Consider the following 19,419-nt stretch of genomic DNA (forward strand, 5'->3'; position numbering starts at 1 on the left):
CTCCTGAATGTAGCATGGTGTTCTTCTATATAGTGTTCTCCCTGACATAAATGTTAGCATTGGCTAAATGAGCCCGTGACTGTAATCAGTGGGATGTTTGAAACTGCTCTCGTGGGAAGTACCTGGGAAGTGCAGTTGTACTGGCATTCTTGAGAGTGAACTAGTTCAGTGTTTTGGATGATCTCAGGCTTCCAGGGTGAGAGTTTATCAACTGAGTCTGCTGTGTGGGGTGAAAAATACAATGGGGCTTGTGGAGGAGAAAAGGCTTTAAGCAAAGCTTGAGATTTCAACATGCTGTTGGGATTGCTGAAAACATGTAAACCTGAGAGAGCAGTTTGTTGCACAACCCTGGCAGCCCCAGAGAGGAGTTGGACTAGTGACTCAGTACTCTACTGCCCTGTGTTTTAAAGCAGCACCTCTCTTATGATACTGTTTAGCACGTGGGGAAGAAAATCTTTCATTATTGTGTTTCAGGGGTGGGGCAAGACACTAGTAGAGACTGCACCTTGGTAATTTCACCTTAGTATTCAGTAGTTGCTCAGAAACAATGTAGATAGACCTGTGGCTTTAAGTGTAGGTGGGAACCAGTTCATATGGAGCTGTCATTAGGCTGTCAAGCCAACATTGACATGGTAAACCCAACAGTATATAGTAAGAGACTTCATGAGAAGTGTAGTGCAAAAAAAGTTTACTTAAGGGTATCAAAACAGAATTACTATGATAAACTCTCCAGATAAATAATTTTGTCTTTTTTGCCCAGATAATTTTTCCCCTTAGAGAACAAGCACGGTACTGCCTAGAGGGAAAAGGGCCTTACATTAAGTTAGTGGAGGTGTTTGGTGCAGAGGGCAGGGAAGTACACCCAAGCATGGCTGCAGATTGCTCCTGGTATCCCTGTCATGAGATGTCCCAGAACGGGGAATAACTATGTGTTCCAGCTCAAAGAGCACTTACAGCCCTGTAGACTCAAAATCTTGTGGAAAACAAGAATACCAAGTATTGAGCTAGAATGGGAAAGGCAAAGAGATTTTGCTGGTGATCAGAGAACTCCTGTCTAATGAAGCCTCATGAAGAAACTTTCATAAAGGCTGAGACCTGAAGCCCTGGCCACTGCCAGAAGAAACACAGGATTTCACCTTGTCTGGCAATTATTAATTTTCTGTTTATCTATGCTTAGTGTTTTGGTCCATGGGGAATAAATAACCTGCTGCATGAACATGCTTGTACAGGCTGGTCCGTCTGAGGTGGATCAATGTAGACTGTCTCCAGTTAAACTGTGAGTGCTAGAAACTCACAGCTTTTGCAATAGCAAGTAGTACGACGTATGAGTGACAGATTTTAGATTGGAAGTTGGTACTAAGGATATGACATCCACATTGTGAATTTAAGGAATTTTAATGCTCTGGACACGGAATTCATATGGCAAAACACTTTTGTTATTCCAATATACAATTTGAGGATTCAAAGCTTGAATGCTCACATCGGCAGAAATGCAACTCTTGGCTTCAGTTCAATATATTTGTTTGCCCCAATATTGTAGTAGATCAGATTCATGTATGTCAGAAACAGAAAATGTATCCTTGGTTGACTTTATATTAATTCTCTCTACATTTTCTCTCAAAATTATGTCCCATTAGACAAGTGCTTTACAAGAAAGTACTTTGATTTTTTTTTTAGTCATCTAGTCAATTCTTAAATTAAACCCAGAAGAATATTTACCTATGCTCTCAATGAATTCTTACGAATAGGAATAGGAATTTTTTGGGTAAAAATGCCTTCAAGTTTATCCAGTTTCATACCAGTAGAGTAGAATTCAGAAAACAATTTGTAAATAGATCAATGTTTTCCCAGCTAGTTAGGGAGGGGAAAGCTACATGGAATAATAACAACCATTAGGTGAATAACAGCAACAAACTACATTAAACTGAAGTCTTCTTGGTTTCATTGGCTAACAGAGAAAATTCTCTAATATTATTTCTGTGTAGTACTACAAGAAAAATAATATATTTGAACATTAAGGATATGTTTTGGAATTAACTTGATTTTTCACAAGTTATATGAAGGCATTTCTCAACTGTTATAGCTATATTTGCTTATTCAGTACTGTATTTAAATTCTATTTAAATTACTTCAACACAGTACTTTGTTAAACTGATCACTTAAATCCCTAAGTAGCAGATGAACCAATTCTGAAAATTTGATCTCAATTACAATACAAGCAAAGAGCCTTGTGTTCTGGAATAAGTTGAACTTTTACTTTTACTAATATTATGGTTGGTTGTCCCTTTCTGTTCTGAGGAATAATAACAGCCAGCATCTGTTGCAGAAGACTTTCCTATCAGCTGATCTGAACCACAGCTCTTGTAAACATTCCAGGATCCTAATCCTGAGGAAGTCCCACCCCCGTCAATTAATGTTAAAGTTCACGTGAGCAGGAGGTTTCAATTCTCGTTTTTCCTGATTTATTAACAGAGCAACTGGCAGAGCAGAAGTGTATTTGTCATTCAGTGGGGAAATGAAAATAATGAGACACTTACGGCTGGTGCATTGTTTTGAATCTGCTCAGCTCATGATCTGATGCATTCTGAAAAAAAACAGGTTTTATAGTTTAAATGAGGATCATTTTAATCAAGAGCAATTCAAGAAGTGAAATACATGATATTTTAAAAAGTGAATGAAGGAAAGACCTGAAAAAAAAGTTTTTAGTTTTGTAGCTACATGCTTGTCTCATCTTGGTTAATGCTTAACTTTTTGTTATTGGTCTGTCGTAATATTTCTAGAAAGCTGGTAGCACACACTACATTACTAAACTGGAATTTTACTGGGCATGTGGCAGATTAAATTATGTTGGTTAATGAATTATTCAAGAAGTGATAAGCAAGCCATTTAACATGGTCTCTTCACTACAGAATTTCTTTGCATTTTTTTCACTCAAATCAGAAGATTAGGATAACAATGGCTGAGTGGAAGATACTTGAGCAGTGGCTGGGATATGATTAACCTCATGTTTGTTCTGTTCTTGTTCTAAAGTTCTGCATGACTTCTCAACCCATGAAAAGCTGGTGATGAAAAAGAAATAGAATTTTTTGTGTGCTACCTTGGCACATAAAGTGCCCCTTCTAGTGCTGAACAAGCGAATGCAGGTACTGGAAAGAGTTTCGCCAAATGATTTCAATAGTTTGTGTAGCTCTCTATACCTTTCACCTCAGTGTGAGCAAGGAGTTCATGCAGTATTTTGCTGTTCAAACTAGTGAGCAGCTTGCAGGCAAACGTCTCAAGTCAGAGTTTTAAATTATTCTAAATAAAACCTTTTTTTATCTATGGTTTTTCTTTAGTGCAAAATTTCCAGTAAAGTCTTTGGATTGTACTAAGACCAAGCGTGGGATTGCATGTTTTCAGTCCAGAAACCTTCTAATGCTAAAATGCCCCCTTTTTCAGCATAGATTTCAGCAGAGTGTAGGTCAGGCTGAAAATATGTCCATTTAGTAGATGCAATTCTATCCCCCCTATCTATTTTTGTGTTGGGAAGAGCAAATTAATTTGTGTATTTCCTGACACTTCCTAGGCATACCTATAGTGGATGTGAAATCTCTGAAATAGAAACTTTCCAGTGAACTCAGTCATATTGAGTTCACTGTGGTATGACTGGTATTTGCCCAGATCTATCTGTTTTTTTTCTGAATAATGTCCCAGCCATCAGCCCCAAACCAAACTATTTTTGCCTTTTCTCTCACCATCTCATCAGCATGATAGATGGGTTTGTATCAGGCATACAAATGGAGACGCTAATAAGTGTACGAGAGAAGACCAAGTGCAGAGCATCCATTCTCAGAGAAAACATATTTCCTCAGTCTATATTTAAATTCCAGTGAATCTCTGCATTTCTTTGACATATTTGTTGTGAAAATATGACATTTCAGACAGTAGAGAAGCACCTACATCTAATACTTAGCCTGTAATTATAGTGTAACAAAAAGCAGATGCATATCTACATGTAGTGGGTATGGGAAGTAGCAGATGATCCAGCAGATCTAGAAATCACCAAATTCCTGAGGAAATTTAAAACTGTATTGAGCTGTGTGATTGCCATACAGACCCAACCGGGTCCCTTGGCTTCATCAGCTGTAGTGGTGACTCACAAAACTGCCTCTGCATATCAATGACCAGCAGGAGTAGGGCCATTTCCTCACCTCCTCTTGCACTTTTTAACTAAGAGGAGAAGGAGGCAGCTATGCTTTTTGTTGCAAGGGTTTGATTCTTGTTCACTCCCTTTTCTTTGCAAAATAGAGTATTTAAATATTTACTTGTGTGTGTAAAGATTGCTGGGGTATAATGGCTTGGTGATTTCAGAAAAATATCTTGTGTAACTTTTCAGTCCTTCCAAGATACTGTTTGCTGGAATGTGCTGTCTAAGCACAGCTGCCTTTCCACACAGGCAAGTTCTGTGTGTGTGGTCAGATCAGGCACTTTTTAAACTTGCTGTGGAGCTTGATAGAGAAGGAAGCCATGGATCTAAGCAATGCCTTTATTGGGGAATGTTTTATTGAGAGAGTTTTAAGCTATTTCTCCGCCCCTGGGACAATTGTCAATGAGAGGATCAAGCTATGTGTCTCACTGAAGTTTGAGATGATTGATATCTATGGGTCCAGCTGAAAGCCTTTTTTTTTTCCCTTCTTCAATAAAATGTACTATTGATTGAAACTAAGAGCTGCTGCTGTTCTTTAGCAGCAGAATTCTGGTCCTAGTAATGAATACAAAAATATCTTGCAAGCTCAACGCTTTTGAAATTACATGGTAACTTCTGTAGGAAGATGACTAATGCTTCCAGATTTTAATTAACCATTGCTTCTGTTGTTGCTTATGATATACATTGTTAGTGATTCATATTGGCATGAATGGAATAAGTTGCAAGTGAATATATGTGATAAAGAAGAAGTTCAAGCAGTTTCTTTCCTGGAGGGATTTGAGTTGCCAAATACACAATGAGGAATTAAAAGGACAGATTGTTCTTTAGTTTTTTGTTGGGTTTTTTGTGTGTGTTTGGTTTGTTGTTTTGTTTGTTTGTTTTGTTTTTTATGTTTACAATTCTATATTAGAGCACAATTTAGAAAGCATATTAAGAAATCTGTTCTCTTCTAGCCTGCTGTTGATTTCTTCATTTCTACTGGCTGCTTCATTCACCCAACATCAACTTTCTCACTAACTCACTTAGTTCAGTAGCTCAGAGTAACCCAAATTCCTAGTTTGCAGATCAAGCCAACCAGCTTTGTTCTGCAGATAGCATCCTGGAGCGAGAGAAATGCTGTAGCAGTGCAAGTGCTTGAGGTGTGTCCTTTGCTCCTTTACTTGCAGAAGCATGTCTTGGACCAGAGCCTATCCTGCTGTAGCTGCTTGCCACCATGTATGCTGACAAAGGAGATGCCTTGCATCAAAAGCAAAGAGAAGGTATGATCTGTACAACCTGGGGCTGCGGACACACAAGTGGGTTTTGTGAATTTTCATCTGGAGACCTTCAGACTGGCTCATGCCCAGGGACTGTGCAGTACATGCAGAGGATCTGGTGTGTCTGAGGTGCTCTGCTTCTGTGCATGTGCTGGCAAGGGAGCAGTGTGGGTGAGGGTGGCTCATGTGCCTCGGCTGGGTGGGATTTAGGGCATTTTGCAGCCCTGGGGATGCCTGGTAGGTGGGTAAGGGATAGTGTGTGGTAGGAAGGCAAAGGGAATGGGGTAAAACGCTGCAACACAACGTGTAGCATAGAGAACATCCTCATCTGCCCCAGGCAGAGCACTTCTCTAAGGAAGGCTCCCAAGTCACGAACACTGCTGTCAGCAGTCATGGGACTTGATGTGTTTTGGATTCTGTGTTTGCCTTGGAGTTGTTTTGCCCGTCTTTCACGGTTACTGAGATTGTGCACAGGGATGGTTTCAATGGAATTGTGGCCTAAAAAAAGTTTTCAGACGTCTCTGGAGGAGGTTTTTGATTGAGTTGATTGCATGATACAGTGTTTCCAACTCTGTTTTGAAGTTCATTGAAGTACATCTTTCCCTTCCTTCTGTTCCAGCCCTTTCTGGTGGGCAAGCACTTGTATGAGATGGTTACGGCTGCAGGTGCAAAGAATACCTTGAACAATCCAGGAGAGCTGTGAAGGATCAGTAGGAGCTGGAAAATGTCAGATTTTGATGTGAATGAGGGTGAAGGGGATTCCTTTGACATGATAAACAAGCATAGTGTGTTGCTAGCTAAACTGTCACTATCTGGGCAGTACAGCTTCAAGTAAGGTGACAGTCTTGTCATTAACTTCTATAAATTCAGAGCTGCATTCTGTAACATTTCCAGTTCTGAGCATGGGCAGCTCTGGGGATGTTTGTTGGTTTTTGTGTGTATACATATATTTGAATGTAATAATATATAATGAATTTGACTTCCTCCTAATTTTCTTCAGTGATTTTTCTTTGTGGGAAGGGAATAAAGACAGATTTACTTGACAAAAAGCAATTCCATTTTGTTGTGATAAATGCATAATATAGAAGTTCTGTATTCAGTATGACCAAGTTTATGTTAAGACTAGTTAATGAAAACTGTTCTTAAGAAAAACTCCTGTAAAGAGCCTTTGTATGAGATTAGGAGGAATGTACAGCTACATTTTTGACTTTTGAGAGGCAGGGATTAATAGTATAAATAAAACTATCTACATTTAGGTGGTCAGTATAAGTAAAAGTCTGAAAAATCATAAAACTGCAATAAATCATATCAGTGATACCCCTTATTAACTGGTATGGCAGCCTATCTGTAATTACTTTGGCGTTTCTTAGTAGAAGTGTCCTTATGGAATATAAAAATATCTCTGGGAAATAAAAGTAAGATTTCAGAGCTGGCCTCTAGAGACACAACCTGAGATGCAGATTTTTGTCAGTGATATCTGGCAAAAACTGTCAGTGTCTCAGACTGAGAAAATCATGGAAGAAATGCATAGTGGATTTTTTTTTCTTTAATAAAGGAGAGCTATGCCCCAAGGGGCTGGGGGAGAAGTGGAGAGAAGGTAAATAAAAAGTAAGATACTTAAAATTAAAGGTCAGTTCAGAAAGAATGACATAATAGAGAGCTATTTCTATTGTGAACGGCGAATTACTATTTTTAAGGAAATTGGCCATTTTAAAGTGTGTAAAACTGACATCTAGTGGTAGCAATAGCACTTTGTGTGCAAAGTGGCTGTACAGTGAGACCAGTTTGCAGAGCAGATTTACAGATTGTAACTATATTACATACTAAATTTGCAGCTCTGTACTTTAGCTGGGTGTTACAGGGTACTTCAAACTAAACCTTGCTTCTTTTAGTAATATCTCACTTATATAACGCCGGGTTGTGGGTCATCTTTCTGAATGCATGGCCTTATGCTAGAGGAGAAAAGGTTGAAAGGGGTAAGAGGGTTAAAAAAACTTAAGGATCAGAGTTACAGAACTTCAGGGTCAATTGGGAAACTGGCAAATACCAATCTTAGATCTATTACAAATGAACTGGAGAAGTCTGGGCTCAGAGCTGTGATGTGTTTCTCTGGTGTGGCATTACTCACAAATGTAAGCTCCTCTGGGAGAGGAAGCAGAATTTTATGGCCAAAACTGAGATTTCACATGAATTCAGGCAAAATGTGGCTCTGAATTGATAAAGCATATAGGCATGTGCTTAAATAATTCCCATCTTCATTTGCTGAATCATGGTTAATATGTTAATTTTGAATTCACATTTTTACTCAAAGGGCATTAAAAGAATATTTTTCTCTTTTATCTAGCTTACGTTTTTTGTGGCTTTGAAAAAAAAGCTCCCTTGCTAAATCTCTGCATGCTGCCTGCCCCACAGAAACTTTAATTTATCTTTGCCTCCAGTGCCATTATATACATAATGTATGAATTGCAAATAACAAGCAAAGATATGCAAAAATGAAGTATTAATTATTTTAAAAATTATTTTTAAAATGTGGCTTAGGGGCACCATACCTACAGTCAAAGGGTGCAATTTAAAATGAACATGGAAAAATATAAAAGCATCCTTTAAGTCTAGATAATGAAATGAGAGAGATCAGCAATAGGAGACTGGGTGAAGACAGACCTAAAGCAAACCTAAAGGAAGAAGGAAAGCAAGAGTGCTTCAGTGAAAGTGTAACTAGAAGTGGGGGGAAAAAAATCATAGATAATTTTCTCTGGGTTTGTGTCAAGAATTGTCAAACTATATTGGTCAATTTCTGGTTGTGTTTATTTTACAGTCTTCTCAATTCATAATAACTGTTGCAAATATTTCAGAGATAAAAAATGTTGGTAGCATAATTCTAATTCAACATAGCTCTGTGTAGTTTCAAGGCTGTGGTGAATCATATGCTGCCTCTATCATTCCATTTCTGTTACTTTCAAAACATGGTGAATCATATTTGTTGAACACAAATGTTGACATTCTGCAATGAGACTTGAGTCACAGTTATAGAGGTGGTATAAGAAACAGCAGCTGTCATTTCAGATAGGCGAGCCTGGTGCTTTAGTGGGAAAGCAGAGCTGAGCAGCAATCCTGTTTGCTGCAGAGCTGCTCTCTAAGGACGAGATTAGTTGTTAACAGTTGTGCCAGCCAGAGCTGAGAGATTCAATCTTGTCTGTCCTGAACCTGGTAATCCAGTGCAGGTGCTTAACAGTTCTAATCAGCTTTTGACCTTTTGGGCCTTGAGTGGGAGCGGTTGCAATGACATGAGGCCAATTGCTAAGTGCAGAGTCTCTCTGACTTTGTCTGCACTCCCTGGGGCTTCTTATCTCTTGGACACCAATGCCTTTCCAAAGTCGTGGAAGCATAAGTCATGCTAGTAGCACCAGAATTGTTAATATACACGAGATCTCTAAGATTTCAGAGCAGCTGTCTCTGCATTTGGCTTACATAAAACCTTGCATAGTACCAATGGAGTTGTGTTGGTGGCAGTGGTGGTAGCAAGGGAATGTATTCACGATGTGCCACTGCTGGGGATGAGTTTCTTGGTGTGCTGTGGATTTGTCATCCATCATGGAATGCTGCTGTTATTTTATCCTCAGACATGCTTCTAACTAAAAAACTGCTAGTCTAATACTGTGTTACTAAGAGCTGTGTTGAATATGTAATGCGAGTTTGAGATCTAGATGCTTCCCTTGCTGGAAGGAACAGTAGAGTATTTTACATTCTTTAGGGCAGCTGGAATTACTTTATTACATTGATGGAGATCTGTCTGTAGTATTGCTGCTCTAACACTTAAAATTAAAACCAAGTGGTTTTTGGAATTATTTGATACAGTTTAATATCCATTGAGCTGTATGGTTCTGAGGATTCTGTACTGCCTCACCACACTTTTTTAGCTATTGAGATGCTAGAAACCTGTTTTTGTCTCGACTGAAAGATGTTTTCTTTCAATAGTAGCTCAGTGAACCCCTGTGGTTTGCATTGTTCTGAGGAAACTGCCTATTGCAATAGTGGCATCTCACATTAAGAGCTCAGTGAAACATTAAACTATTTGACCCTTTATTCTTATATGTGCTATGAGTGGGTTCACCTATGATTTATTTGTTTATGACCTAGGGTTTCTAACCTATTGTATACCCCAGGAGCTGTTTACTCATACTTGACTGTCCAAGACTTTTTGAACCTGTTTTACTCAATCTCACATGTGTAATGAATGGTCTTCTCCTTGAAAGCTGGCTGCAGAAAGGGCCTTGTTCTAAGATGGTCAGTAAGGATTGATTTGCAATATAAATCTGTTTATATAGCGCATACAATGGGAAAGGTCGTGTTATTTTTCCTAGAACATGTCATCCCCATTAGTTATAGGGTGAAGTGTTGGAGAGATGAGAGGTTTCCAAGGTTCTTTCAAAAATTACACTGTCTTCCTCACTGACAGTCTAACGTTCTGTGAGCCAAGCTCTTTCTGTATTTGCATGTCCTTATTGAAAGGACGTTTACTGGAACACAATAAATAAGACCATTTCCCATATCTGTGTAGTAATGCACCAATATATGCTTAAGCAAATTGAGTTTTAGTGTTTGAAAGAGGAAGGAAATTACCACATATAGAAATAACTGTGACCACCAGAAATTCAGCCTCAGCAAAAAAGCAGCAGAGTCTCTGCTGATGTAGGCTGTAAGATTAGGAAGCCTGATTTCTTTTTATGAGAAAAGAAAATTAGAAAGGGCCAGCTGAAATTCTTCTAGTGCAACTATTTATCTCTCTAAAAATGCTTCATCAATTAAAACAAGTTGTTTTTCAAGGCTTCTTTCACTTCATTGATGATTAAGACTCTATAAACAAATTTGGTTAAGTTGAATTGAATCAATTAATATTCAAGTTTTTCAATATAAGGTAAAAGACCCAAATGAGGCATGTAAGCATTACTGCCTTAGTGGTTCAGACGCACTTTATTTTTACTTTTATGGGAAGTTTGCAACTATTCTTTCTGAATCAGAGGAAAGGGAAATATTGAAGTGTCAAAAGTTCCATTTTTGGCCACATCTAAGAATTAAGGCCTGGAAAATATTTCTAGTCTGTAGTCAAAATGCCAGTCACCTGAGAACAGGACATGCTGCAGAAATGTCCTCAGTATGGAGGAGTCTGCATAGAAGCAGACCTGATGCTTTAAGAACTGACTTTTCCTCAGGACTCAGCCCAAGGTGTGAGTGCAAAATGCTGTTGACCCAGTTCAATGGTGACATATAGCAGAATTGACACTGTCAGCTTCTGTTAATAATCTTGGCTTTGTCAGGGCTGAACCAGGTCTGAGGCCAGCTGCTGCTTCCAGCTACCTGAGTCCTGTTCCAGTAACTGCATGCAGGTGATTTGAGTCTAGTGGTGCCCTTCTGTGTCTAGCTTATGCTGTGGAAACAAAGGCTGTCCCTTGGCTGTGTGATTATGCACAGTTCCTTTCTGGTTCATTTTTCCTATGGAAACAATCTGGATTTGGTATTTGGTATTTCCTTAAGTGAGCAGACATCTCTGCAGGTATGAAAAAGTCCCTTCAGTTCATGTAATTTTTTTACTAAGGGAATGGGAGAAGGCAAGAGCTAAAATGGTTGTGGTGGTGGTGTTTTCAGTATTTGAATACTGAGTTAGTAGGAAGAGTAATGTCTATAAACAACGGCTGAGGCCGAGTCGGTGCAAGATGCTCTGTGCATTTCACTGAAATACAAACCTCAGTGTTCTGGCTACTGACTGTTTCCATCCTGCTCTCATGAGGGACACCAAAAATGACAACAGGAAATAGCATATCAGGAATAAATTCTCAGGTCCCTGGTAGCTGAGACTGGCAAGGACTCTTCTTTCTTAGGGAAAATTAAGTCATAATTTTAGTTAACTGCTGCTATACAAGCCAAGTAACTAAATACAGGCGCTCCCCAGGTGTGTCAGGCTGTCGGGAACAGTGGGGTCTATCTTGGAGAATCACAGAAAATGGGTGACTTTGGACCTTCAGCTCTCCCCTGCTGGCCAGGGGCCTGGCAACAGTGCAGATGTGCTCCTAGCTGACACTGCCTGCAGAATCAGCTGCCTTCTGCTTTTCTGCATCTAGGCAAAACAATTAGAAAAAGAAGTTCTGGGAAACAGCTGAGGCCAAAAAAAGCTGTAGAGAAGGAGTATGAGAAACATCTTAGCTCTCAGAGCAAGCACTATGACAGAAGCTGTCAGCAACAGTTAAGCTCTAACAGCAGTCTTAAAAGCAAAACCTATATATTCTTGAAAGATTAAGAAAGAACATCTGCATAATAGTAAGCACATTAGATTTCATCAAGGGAACTAGAAGTGGCAAATCTTAATTATAAGAATAAATACTCTTACTGAATCAGGAAACCAAATGTGACTTAGTACATGCCTGTCAACCCTAGACACTTTGATGGCTGGCTATCTTCTCTTTGGAAATAAACCACCTCATAAGCTCCTTGAGTATCTACGTTGAAGAAACAATTTCAAATGCCCACACACAAATGTGCTGAGCTACTTGACTTTGAAAGTACTCCCTGGATAGTGGGATAGATTTGATGTACCTCTGATACTGGTTTAGGTTTTTGAGGTAGTGCTTTAAGTTCCACTGTTTAGACTTCAATAATCTCAATGGTTATAGCTATGCTGTATAGATACTCTAATTCACATAGTCATGAGTATGTCATGTATTTATATCTGTAGGCATCTTGAAAATGAGCACTTGATTTGCTCGATTCATATTACCTCAGCCACAGCAAGCAGTATTATTAATAGTGGGTAATCCCTGACTCCAGCAGCAAGATCATGGCTGCTGCATTTCAATGGCTGAAATAACTTTGTGAAAAGGTAGGCCTTAAGGTGTTGGCTGGCAGTCATTGCAAGTAGGACAAAGCACCACAAATAGCGATAATTTAGGTAAGCAGCAGAGGTATCAAGATTGAGCACAGTTAAGACCTGTTACTGTGAAACACACATGCCAGGTCTAAGCTGCTGCAAGAACTCAGCCTTCACAACTGTATGTGTTGAAAAGACTATCTGCCAGTAGTGCATGCAACATGTGGCTCTGGCTCAAGCAGAAGAAACTATTCTGCCCCTGGAGAAAAACAACTACTGTGTCTGTAAATGTCTCTTTTCAAAGTATGAACAAAACCTGTGTTGGATCACAGCAGTGAGTCTGGATGAAGATTTCTAAGGGAGGAGGACAGGTATAGCACAGAGTATCTCTCTCCTGCTCTGTGATAGAGAGCAGGGTGCTGCTTAGTAGTTTATAGCCAGAACAGCCTCAGATTTTGAGAGTCACATCTTGAAAGGGCAAAGCCAAAGACCAACTCAATGTGTACTATTCAATGTGTACCAGTGACACACAGAGCTTTACAAACTTTCTTAGTAAGTACTTGGCCACAAAGTGGTTAAGGATATTTGATTTAAACACCCGCTTTATTTTTCTCGGTTTGGAAATTTGAAAGACAGGCTGTAGATAAAACATTCCCTCCCCCATACCCCAATATCCCCTGCCTTTCTGGGATGCCAATAAATTTGTTAGGATGCTTAAATGGTTTAATTAAAGTATTTTCTTGTTTAATGCAATCAACAATGCCTTCTGTCAGTGCAGCATGTCTGGTGCTAACGATGCTTCTGGATGATAGATGTTGTGGGGATAGCTATCAAGGTAGAGAGTAACTTAATTTGAGAGGTTTGATTTCCTTTTACTTTAGCTGTCAAGACCTGAACAGTTAGTGTCAGTTACAAAGAAGCGAAGGAAAAGGTGCTTTGGAAGTTTTTCACCTCCTTTGTTCTTACGTGGAAATTTAACTGTGTAATGACCTATTTGTCAAGTGACATAATTCTGTCTAAGAGATGTTAAAGTGTTGGGTGATTTTGATAGGAAAAAGGAGATCTAGTTTTGAATACAGAGCTCAACATATGACGTTAAAGCTGTGGTGTTCCTGTACATATATGTATATATTGCTCTACACACTGTCAGTATGTAAGTGGTACAGTACTTGTGTTTTTTATACTTCTGTATTGCTGCTTGATCTGTACACACAAACAGTTATTTATTTTGATTTCATGCTGGATCTGCGTATTTATTCAAGGTCCTGGAGTACCCAGTATATGCATCTTTCCCTTCCCTTTCAGCCTGAGGAATCTTCATAAATATAAATATCAATCTTTTTCTCTTTGACACCTCACGGTAGCCACTGAAGTGTGTCCGCATCTAAAGTTCTCAAACCTTCCAAGCATTCAGATTTTATAATTTTTGCTCTTAGTATATTTGACATTGATTTTATAGCATTAGGTACTCTTCAGGAATGCATGTGAAACAGACTTCCTTGTGGTCCATTCTTGAAGTGACCCAAATTAATTGTGAGCAGGGCAATTAGTGTCATTATAAAAATGATGCCAAATGTCATTGAAATGACTCTTCCACTATGTATAAATATATATGAATCTCCTTTAGAAAAAAACTTTTTCTACCAATTTTTGATATTTAAATTACAGTAGTTAACAAGCATGGCACTTGAAGTGAAATAAATGCCAGAATATGTATTTAAAGTGTCTATAAATAAATATTTTTGTTTCAAGGCTTTATAAGTCAATGACCTCATATGTTGTTGACAACCAAGATTAAATGCTTACAAGAAATTCCAAATTTCCACTGACATACAGACACTCTTTCATCTCCTGGCAGTTCATAAAACAACACTTGAGATTCAGTATGCTGCCATTGTACCATTTTGGAGCAGTGTGTCTTTAAATCTATTACCAAGCTTGTGCAGAGTTCAGAGTGTGGGGAGAAAGGAAAAGCAGCATGTTTTCTTTGAGAAAAGTTGAGCTTTGAAAGCTACTGAAGTTTTGGAATGTTAAAAGACAAACCAGCTGAGATATATTAACAGGCAAAGAGCAAGAGAACAGGTCAAAACTGTACATGCAAATGTCTTTTCACATACTAGTAATTTCTGAAGATTCACATGGCTTCAAAAATAAACTCATTCCAAGAAAACAATACACATATTTTTGAAGAGTTCTAATATTAGCCTCTCATTATAATGGTATCTGGAAGCCAGTGATATTTATGCTGGGATGAAAGTGACCAAGATGTTAACTTTAAATTACTCTCCTAACCCCAGTTTCCTTGTGTGTGGGAGTAGGTTTTTTTTAGGAAAAAGTCACTGTTGGTTAATTTTGTCTCTCCCTTTCTCACCCTCAAACCGTTGACTAATACTGAAATTTAGCTTAGCATGAATATTTCCACTTTTACATTTAAATGCTTTAATCAAGGTTTTAAAGAATTTTATGTTGCAGGGTGACTGTCATTTAGTGTTGTTTATATGAAGAAGCAAACTAGGAATTGCATGAACACTGAGCACTAATATAAAAAACATATGCTGCTCTCTAAATGATTTGATGATTTGTGAAAGTCAAGAGGCAATAATGGATGATCATATTACATAACAGCCATCCTTACAATAGGGCATATACACTTGTAAAACAGGAAAAGAACACAAAAAGAGAGAATACTTGAATTTTTGATATGTCAATTATCAATTGCTGGCGAATTGTTTATTTATCTGAAGTTAACCCCCCACTGTGTCAAAAGGCTTGTACTGAGTTCAATATCACTGTGAATCCAGTTCTTTTTTAATTGATCATGAACAAAATAAAATCACTTGTTTTGAATAAAACCAAGCAATTTTGATTACTTAAGTTTCTTCATAGTTAAAGAAATACTTTAAGTACTATATTTAGCATGGCTTTTCATTCTAGTGAGTAAAGCTGCTAGTCATGGCCATATTACTTCAATTATAGGTTCCAACTAGTTGTAGCTATTTCTGGTGCAATGAAAGTGTAAAAAATGAAAAAAATTAAACTCCCTAATAATTTAAGATGGTGATGAAATGGATGGGTGTTGTTGCTAAATCTGTATTTTACATTCACTTATTTTTCTTGGAGGGGAGGAAAGCACAGGTTTTAAACTTCAGACATGCAGACGTAAAAAGTAAAATCAATTTAGAAACTTGTCCTTATAAATTAATGAAATAACCCATAGTGTTGTTTACCTCCTACATAAACCTAAACAGAAGTGTTATGTTTTTAGTCCAGAAAAATAAAACATTAAGTAATAAAAGTTAATTTTATTTTTAGTTAGTACTTTCTACTGCTTTTTACATGTGACTGTAATTACCCAGCCAAATAATATAACTGCACAGTATGACCAGATGTCTTCTAGAATACTTAAATAAGAAAAAAAAAAAAGATATATATGTATTCCCTTCTATTGCATTACCTGTTAAGAGACCCTGGCGTTTCCCACTCTAAGGTGTTTGTAAAATGACTATGGCTTCCCACTGTTATCCATGTGTGAGAGAGGGAATTGAGTGCAGCTCATTCAGATGTATATGAGGTGCACACGATCAGATGGTGGATGATGGAAGAGTTGTTGACCTGACTGATAACCAGGCTTTTGCAGAGTGCCAGTGAATCTGGGTACTATTTAACATGACAAAAGTGGCTCTATTTGGTTTCAGCTGATTAAAATTCACAAATCAGGGTTACTTTGAGCTGAAGCTCAACAGAGGCAAAATCATATCCAAGAAACTCTTGATGTTGCAGCTGTACTTCATACTATGTTTTGGAAATTCAGCTGTTGTCGGCCAATGTCAAATGATACCAGTTTTATCTGTGCTGACCAAATGGATATTTCTTGCATTTGGAATGAATGTGGTGGTTTGTGTTGTGATGAAAAACATAGGAAAACATAAAAAACCTCCTATGACCTAATTGTTGAGTTCCTCACTTTTATATATTTCTGAATTTATTCATGAGCACAGTCACAAAAGTCCTTCAAGACCCAACAGAAAATGTAGCTCTACACTGTAAAGTTCAAGAATACTTAATTGGACAGGGAAAAGGAAGAAATGATAACACCATAAATAATGCATGGTACAGTTCTAAAAACACTGAAATTTTGACGGTAGAGGACTTTCTGTTTGGAAAGTGTATATATGACCAAATAAACCCCGGGCTTTGGGGATGATACTATTACAGAATTTATTTGCCCTTTTTTCCTACTGCTTCTTCAAAATTCTGTGCTGTGTTTGTACAGATGCATTTCAGATACTCTGAAACCAGATGAATCAAAAACATTCAGGTAAAAGAGTGAGGTTTTGACGTTGGTTTGTTTGTTTGCTTTTTGAAGAGTCTCTTTCACTTACAGTGTGATGCTGGTGCATACAGACATTTCTCTAATCTGCTTTTTATATATTACAGGCCCCAGACAATCTAAAACACAAATGAAATGTTGCATTTTCCCCTTCACAGGAAACTAAGGGTTAAGGGCAAATGTCAGCATTTGCCTTGAGTAATTCTAAGTGAATAAAATATATCATCAGCTATAAATAGATAACATATGTTTGTAGTCTAATGCCTGTATTTATTTTAACTAAAAAATTGTATGACTTGTTCAATTAGTTTTTATCTTATCCTACATTCAGATGGTTAAGCACCCTGCCTACTCATATTATGCTGATAATGTGTTCTAGATTTCTAATGGGACATTTAAGTAAGTTTGATAGAAAGTCAAGCTTTTACTCTATCAGGGTCATACCATGAGAAATCAAACCCTGGGTATTTGTAAGGTTTTAATAATTCCCAGTCTTATGCTTTTCAAGGACTCTGTTGTAATGGATGCAGATAATAATACCTTTTAAAAGTGCAAATTGCATTCAAATAGCAAGGGACAAAATAGTTAAACTATTAAGTGAAAAAGCCCAGCTTCACAGGAACATTGGAAGAAATAAATAGAAAAGCAAAGAAACAAAAATCTTCTATAGCAGGTTGAAAGAATATTGATAAACTATTTAAAATATCTTTTGTAGGAATTTTATGCTTATCTGCTTGTTAATGTGAAGTCAAATGCCACAGGGAAGAGTGCCTAGAGGAAATCAAATACCCTACAAATAGAAGCTGTGTTTCTGCATTTGACACACTAATGAGAATTTTGGATAGAATTTACTCTTCAGTATTCCAGGGGCCTAAAATACATGAAATGATTGAAATTCTTATTCTTCTAAGCACTGGTTTTGTAGGACCTCTGGGAATTCTAAATTCTTTCCAACATGCCTCTTTCTGAGCACCAGTGTGTGATGTGGTTTCCCAGCAGTCCAACCCAAACTTCAAGCCAGATTCCCTAATGGTAAGATCTGCTCTTATGCACGGAATTGGCACTGTGAAAACTCATGAAAGATCTCTGCAATTGCATTTGTGTGTGTTTTGTTTTTATTTTTTAATGTGGGCAAATTCCATCAGTTTTTAGATATGGAAAGACTGATAAATATTTAATAGTGTCTTTTGAGCCATTCTAGGAATAGCTGGAAGCTTTTGCTGTTAGCAGTATGCCAATAACTGACAGGTCATGCAAGCCATCTCCTGATCATTTTAAATTAAAGACAATATTACATTGAAATTCAGAAGTCACTACATTAGTAGCAGTCTAAAGGCTTGGTGTTCCTGTTGTGTTCGCTTTTTTCCCCCCCTTGCCCTTAGCATCATGCTTATTCAGAGCAGATGTCATCCTGTAAAAAACCCAGGATGGCTTCATTTTACTAAGGGAAACTCCCTTACACTTGGTAACTTCCTCAATGCTTCTAGTTTCTACAACTTTGCATTGCAGACTTCATGGACTTTCATTTTAGGTGCCTCAAGCTTTTTAGTACAGCCATAATAGCTCAGTCAGCATTAGCAAAATATGCTCAGGTTATTGTGAGTTTTAGCTAAATCTTAGGGTACAAGTGTACAGCAGAACTGTCCTGGCATAGTCATCCTCACATAACACTCCTGTTGATGTCCTGTGGCAGTAACAGTGTACTTGTTCTGCTTTCATTTGTGTCACTTTACAAATTAGTATCTTTGTAGTGTCCAGACAGGTTTCAACAAAAGGGTATCCCTTTCTCTGCCTTTTTTTTTTTAAAGTTCCTTTATTTTTTTTTCAATAATTTCTAGCCATCTTTAATTTCTGCACTTAGGACTTCAGTTAGTTCTTTGATTAAGAATAGCAGCTTGAAATGTATCTCCTTGGAAATTTATCTCATTTTGGCACTAACATCACCCACTGCCTCAAATAAAATGTATCTATATGAGGCCTTTCCAGGTTCCCTCTGTTTGCAATAGAAACTTAAACTAAAGTCAGCTGTACTTAATGCAATCTTGTTTTTACATAGAAGGTTTCCCTTTCTGAATTCAGTAGAAACAGGCAACTTAAAACTTCAGAATCTCTCCAGGCTATTCCCAAGGAGTCCTTTCTCCCTGCTATATTGTGTGGTTCTCACAGGATTTTCTTGTTTTCCATGGAAATGTGTATGCATTCACCCTTCCAAATCAACAGAGCCCTAAGAGTTGTCCCTTTCTTGGAAAAACTCCTCTACAACATCAATTTTTAACCTTGTTCATGCTTTCTCATGAGAATTGCTAATACTCAGCTGGCTTTAGTCTTCACTGCAGAAAATATTTTCCCAGAAGCCTTCAGAAATATCTCTCAGGTTAAGAGCACTATGGTGCCCCTCTTCACCTACACCTTTAAGGATGAAGAGTGGGGAATTAGGAATTTATAGCTTGGTATTGGAAACAGATAATGTGAAAGCAGAAGGACTAAATTCTGATTAGGCATGCTAGAAGATTTCTGAAATGGGTAGCAGCTGGTATTTAACAATGGGGGAGTGATTATAGTTTCTGGCTTGATTTTTTAAACTAATGATTTTGGACATTACTGTTGTGAAGCAACTTACATGCATTGTAAAATCTCCTGATCTTTCATGAAGGAAAGAGTACAAAAGCAGCCAAAATGAAGATTCTTCTAATCACAAATTCTCAAAAGAGGGGGCGTACTTTTATATTAGAATAGGATATTTAAACAAAACAGAAACAGGAGGAAATTAAAAATTACAAAGCCCAAG

General features: G+C 37.8%; 1 long non-coding RNA gene across 1 annotated transcript in view; it reads right to left on the reverse strand.

The window, feature by feature from the left end:
- Positions 1-2,544: 2,544 nt before the first annotated feature.
- LOC131580152 (uncharacterized) overlaps positions 2,545-19,419 on the reverse strand; it is a 28,276-nt gene continuing 11,401 nt past the window's right edge. The window contains exon 3 of the long non-coding RNA XR_009277828.1: positions 2,545-2,584. This is a non-coding gene — a long non-coding RNA (uncharacterized LOC131580152). The remainder of the gene's footprint in view (positions 2,585-19,419) is intronic.

This window comes from Poecile atricapillus, chromosome 6 (genome assembly GCF_030490865.1).
Source record: "Poecile atricapillus isolate bPoeAtr1 chromosome 6, bPoeAtr1.hap1, whole genome shotgun sequence".
NCBI lineage: Eukaryota > Metazoa > Chordata > Aves > Passeriformes > Paridae > Poecile > Poecile atricapillus.